Below are 6,192 nucleotides of genomic sequence, written 5' to 3'. Positions count from 1 at the left end.
CTTAAAATGGTCAGTTTTTGAGAAAGCACAGTAATGATTCTAATAACTATAACAATTTGTAGAGCTTAAAAATCCTTCCTCTTCTTGGAAAATGGCATTTTACTCTCTTTTGGGGAAAATAAAAATGTTAATAAGAAATAATAATGTGCACGATAATATAAAATGTAGAAGCATTTTTTATTCATTATGTATGAAGAAGGAGACAGGAAATGTAGTTAAAGAATAAAAAAGTAACACAGGAAATTTAAGGTCAGCTGGCCAAGGGATATTTCTCATAGCATAGTACCTTTGTTAAGTATTCTAATTTCATTCAACCATGGTAAATGTTTCTTGAAGTAAATAACATTCTTATTCACTTTACAATTCAAAAATCATGAAATTACTAAGTGTTCTAGCTGTGCCATGAAATGACTTTTATCTCTTTCTTCTTTTTTATAACATAATGATTTCAGTACTAAGAGTCTGGACATCCCATGCTAGAAATGAAGAATTCTGCATTGTATATATGAAGCAAAGCCCCAGAAATCACAGCCTGTCCTCTTATCAATGTTCCATTATTTTCAAGGATTATTCCTTTATTGTTTTAGCTATTATTCTTTGGTCAGCAATACAGCAGGCATTTTACAAATATTATTACCTTATTTGATCAACCCATTTTATAGGTATGCAATCTGAGACTCAGAAAGCTCACAGACTAAATTCAAGGTCACATAAGTAATAAATTGTATACTACAGGTTTCTTGATTCAAAGCTCTACTCTGTTGAACCAGAAATCATTTTTATGGCTTTTTTTAGTGGCTTTATTGTTGCAATCTGTTTCACTGCATTGATGTTAGAACACACATTTATTTGCAAATAAACTAGTCTGGTGCATTTTTCCTTAGGATAAATTCTATAGAAACTGAAAACACAACATATTAGGATTCATAGAAATTTTTCAAGGACTACAAATATTGGATAATGAACAAAACAAATTTGTTGTCAAGTGCATACCTGGGAAAATTAATCAAATCAAGTTAGTTACCCATGAGATAAGCTTGATAGAGTAGGACCTGATTATGATATGTGTTCAATATAGTGTTTATTGAATGAAAAACAACCTCAAACATAAAAAAAATTCAAACAAAAATAAAACAGAGATATCAGACTTTGTTGAATTACTGTGCATCTCCTAACACTTTGCTTAGTTATTTATATGCAAACTAAGTACACTTTCTGTACCAAAAAGTATTTATAATTAAACACTAGTTATTTAAAATGCAGAGTACAATTTTCAGTTTATAGAACTTTCTCTAAAATATTTTATTTTAAATGCTGTTTAACAAAGCACAATAGTTGAACATTATACTTTATTTTCCCCCTTTTTGCCTGGTAAGTTTTAAACTCAGTACTTCCTGGAAATATGTGGTGAATGTGATTAAAATCTGCCAGCATATTAGTAACAAAATGCTCTCTCTTGATTTATAAAGTAAAACCAAGTTCTCAAACTGTAGGGTGTATTAGAACTACCAATGAATTTCGGTAAAGCTACATATTGCTAGATTCCCACTAAGGAGAGTCTGATCCAGTAGAACTTCTTTGAAACCAAGGGATTTGCAATTTAACAAATGTCCCAAACCAGGCTCGGTGGCTCAGCCTGTAATCCCGCGCCTTGGGAGGCTGAGGTGAGTGGATTGCCTGAGCCCGCAGGTTCGAGACCCACCTTGGCGAGACCTCATCTCTACAATAAATCAAAAAATTAGCTGGGCATGGTAGCGCGCGCCTGTAGTTCCAGCTACTTGGAAGACTGAGGCGGAAGGATCGCCAGAACCCAGCAGGTCGAGGCTGCGGTGGCCAGGTGCGGCCACTGCACTCCAGTGTGGGCGACAGAGTGAGATTCCAACTTAAAAAAAAATTTAAATTTAAATTTAAAAAATGTCCCAGATGATTCTAATGAAAGCGGTCCAGGAACATATTTTCTAGAATTCCAATTAATAAAATACTATCTGCTTTATGAAATATTAACCTAAGTGGCTCTTTCTTTCACATTCCTGGCACCCTTGGCAGTTCTTCAATGTCATCCTAATTGTTGCAGTGAAGATTTCATGTAGTGGCCAAATTTTCCATTAAACACAATTCTACTCAAATTTAAATCACACACACCATTTATCACAGCTGCTAAACCTCCTGGTTAAATAATTTTAATCTTCTACTCTAGAGTTGCCTCATTTTGGTGATGAATTAAGAGATCCCTATAAAGAAGTCTTATCTACCTGTTACTAGCTGTCACAAGTACTTCAAGAATATATGGTCTTCAGATCCTGAGGATGAAAAGAGAAAACAGACCTCTTAAGAGGGGGATGTCAACTGACTACTTTGACAGGTCAAGTAAAGTTGTATTCCATCAGAGGGTGGTTGATTGATCATCTAATTCTCCAATTTCAAGTTATGGAATTCAATTTTTTCAGAATGGCACAAATTCAGGTTGGAGATGAAAAATGATTCCCTAACAACAACAGTAGCAACAACAAAAACAATTATAATTAAAAATAATATCAATAATATGTCTTAAGAACTAATGAGTACTATATTCTACTAAGTACAGTATATACAGTTTTTCACTAATTTCAAGTTCAAGATTGTTTACTGTATGAGGTAGGTAATAATAATGATACATAAATTTGGTGAATAAGATAATCAGGTTAGCTAAATGCACAAGAAACAAGTGGATTAACTAGAATGCAAATGTACAAATATGCCATGAGAACTATAATTAGCAAAGTGACCCAAGAGTACTCTCTTTCACTAACGAAAAAAAAAAAAATTACATGGGAAATAAAATTAATCAGAGCAAGGGGAGTTTGTTAGTTGAATGAACCTAATGGTTAATGACATCAAGCTATAATAGCCTGAGGCATTCGTGGAGAGTGCTGGGGAAATGCTGACAAATTTTTCTTCTCAGAGAGCCCTTTCTTCTTGTGCAGGTTAACTATGTTATCCTCAGGAATGTTAATGTCATTGATCCACCTGTTTGTTTTTTTTTTTTCATATCAATTGCACTCTTGCTCCTGACTGTACTCCCAATCACCCTGATTAGGTGGACCTTTCTCAGATCTCCTCCAAGAGAAACAGAAAACCATTTCACTGAATGAATTACTTCACCCGATGACTAATTTACCACATTATTTATTGATCCCTGCTAGTATGGTTTCAAGGATTTGTATTACCTTTTTTTATACCTCTCTCTTATTCCCATCTACTTATTACATAGGAAACCAGACAATGTAATCAGTACCTTAAGCCATGGTGAAAAATAATTTGTAATTCTATTCAATCAACTGATAAATATTTATTGAAGGTTTACTTTATACAAGGTAATGCTCTGAGTGTTATTACATTTATCTCATGCTATAAACATTCATCTTTAGTACCAAAATGGGCTGAACAATGGAAACTTGCAAAGAATTTATTCAGTAATACATTTTAAGAAACCAACCATATGAGCAACACATGCAAACCTACCTTATACCTAAAAGTTGGTTGTGACTACAAACACCTTCAGTATTCACCTTGATTTTTCTTCCAATTTTTTTCATAACTTTTAATTTTGGAGTCTCATCTTTACAAGCTGTAATGATAGTGCAGAAAGCTCTTATGTACCTGTTACTCAGTTACCCCTCTTGTTAACTTCTGATACTACTATGGTACATTTGTCTTACTAAGGAACAAATACTGGCATATAATTATTACTTAAACTTTATTTGGAATTTACTGGTTTTCTCCTTATGTTCTTTTCTTATTCTTGGATTCCATTCAGAATTCATATTATGTTTAGTCATTATGTCTCTTCTTTTGTGTTGACAGTTGGTCATATTTTCTTTACTTTTGATGATCTTAGCAGTTTCGAATAGTACTGGTCAAATATTTTATAGAATAGTCTCAATTTTGGTTTGTCTAATTTTTTTCTCATATTTAGTCTGAGATTATAGATTTCTGAGAAGACCACCAAAGGGATGAAGTGCCATTCTTATCACATCATATCAATAATTTGTTACTTATTCATGATGTGAAACTTGATCACCTGATCAAAGTAAGGTTTGCCAGCTGACTCTACTGTAAAGTCATTCTTTGTTTCTCAACTGCTTCTATACTGTAGTATTTGGAAGAAAGTCACTAAACACAGCCCATATTGTAGTAGGGAGTGGAGGCATGGGTACCAATATTCCTTGGAGAGAAATAGCTAATCAATCTACATAAATTACTTGGAATTCCCTATAAGAGATTTGTCTCCTCTTCCCCATTTATTTGTATCAGTCTGAATATTTGTTTCATAGATATTTATTTTCTACTTTGGGTTATAATCTGCTTTTTATTTTGTTCCTTGAATTGTTCCATCTCACGACATTAGGAGGGCTTTCACATTATCTCCTGTAGGAACTTCCACATGTCACCATCCTTTCGTTTTTGAGTATTTTCTTACTTTCTGGAATCTCCTTGATTTTGTTTCTAAGTTGTTCACTAACCTTGAACAAGTCATTTTACCCTTACATGCATTGACATTAGCTTGTTCAATTAAGTTCTTATTTGTCATACTAATGGAAGTCACAACGTAGTGAATCTTAAAAATAAACAAAAACAAACTTGTTTCAAACTTTTGCTCAGGGAAAGAAGAAACTAAACATGGAAATATAGCTTCATTATTTAAAAAACACAGTGTCAAAGTTATATAAAATGGAAAGAGGGAGGGGTAGAATTTAGATTAAATACGAATGAAAGAAAGCATGGTTAATTGTTCACTGAGAAGATCCTTTGATCAAACGGACTTGCTGATTGTGGGAGTCCTCAGCTCTGAACAACAGCTTCTCGCATAGATGTCATTCATGTCTTTTGGAACATAATCTAATCTACTTTCCCTGGTAGAAATATGGATCAGGGTCTTCTGGAAAGAATGAGCATTTTAATGTTACTCTTTGACTCCCATTGATCAGTTCTCAGAAGAAGCTACAAGATATGGTCCTGACTACTGTCATGTTGCCTCTTTGGAAATAGAACAGTAATTTGATGAATAGCATGATTTATTCCATTTCCACTTGCATCGTGTGTCAAGGCAGCATCTATGGGACAGCTTTTATGACTCTGCACACTTGACAATTATATTTATAACAATTATTTGTAATACAAATAAACATAACAGCCAATAGGAGGAACCTGGAAATATTTTGGTGCCAAGAACAGGATTTCCCATATTAAACCAGAAATAGAGCTCTCATTCTAGATTTTTAGAGGCAGATAATGGGGTAACAATAAGATTCCCAAGTTAAAAAAATCTGACTGGCCCTTTTTTATTTTTGGAGATGACATTAGGTCTAATATCATATTCTACTGTATATATTACTTTTTCTATTTTTTACTGGCAATTTAGTCCTAAGAGACCTATAGGGAAATGGGAACAATATGTTTCTCCCCAAAAAGGACAAATTCCTTTTGTGAGGTAAGTACACTAGTGAAGTGGTTCCAAATACTACCTGTTCAATTTCAGTGAATTAGTGATGCTGATTTGGGAACAATATGTCAAATCTTGTAAATCACACACATAGTACAATGTGTAGCAAGTTGGGGGACAAAAGAAGAATTGTAATGAAATTAGAGTTTTTTTGAATACATGGCATGTCATGCACAAGAGAACGGAATTATCTCTTTACAATACCTACCTCAAAATTAACATCAAGAAAACAAATGAGTTTTTGTTTATTGCACATAGTACAATATTGTTCCAGCCTGATGTAGGTGCAAATTTCTATGCTACTACTTAGTATTTTTTCACTTCATTCGAGTAACCTCTTTCAGTCTCTGCTGTCTTGTCTATAAAACCCTTTTAGAGTTAATGTGAGGACTAAAGCAAAGTAAATGCAAAATGCCTTACAGTTTCTGGTAGACAGTTCAAGCTAAGTAAGTGGTGATTGTGGTAATTATCAGTCAACAAACGTTCACTGACTACTGTAAAAGATTTTGAAAACCAAATTATTTTTCCTACTCTCATACTTCTAGTCACCAACATTTGTGAGAATTTCTCCCCATCAATAACCAGTTTTCCAGAGGGAACCAGCTGGGTGTCCTATTCAACTCTGACACCATCTACCTGAAGATAGCATCAGATTCCACAGGTTAAGGGCACAGTCTCATAAGACTGACTCCACTTCAGATGCCAGTCAT

The sequence above is a fragment of the Carlito syrichta genome, unplaced genomic scaffold (genome assembly GCF_000164805.1).
Source record: "Carlito syrichta isolate Samal-C Ts95f unplaced genomic scaffold, Tarsius_syrichta-2.0.1 Scaffold288888, whole genome shotgun sequence".
NCBI classification, from domain to species: Eukaryota; Metazoa; Chordata; class Mammalia; order Primates; family Tarsiidae; genus Carlito; species Carlito syrichta.
This window is presented reverse-complemented; position numbering follows the sequence as displayed.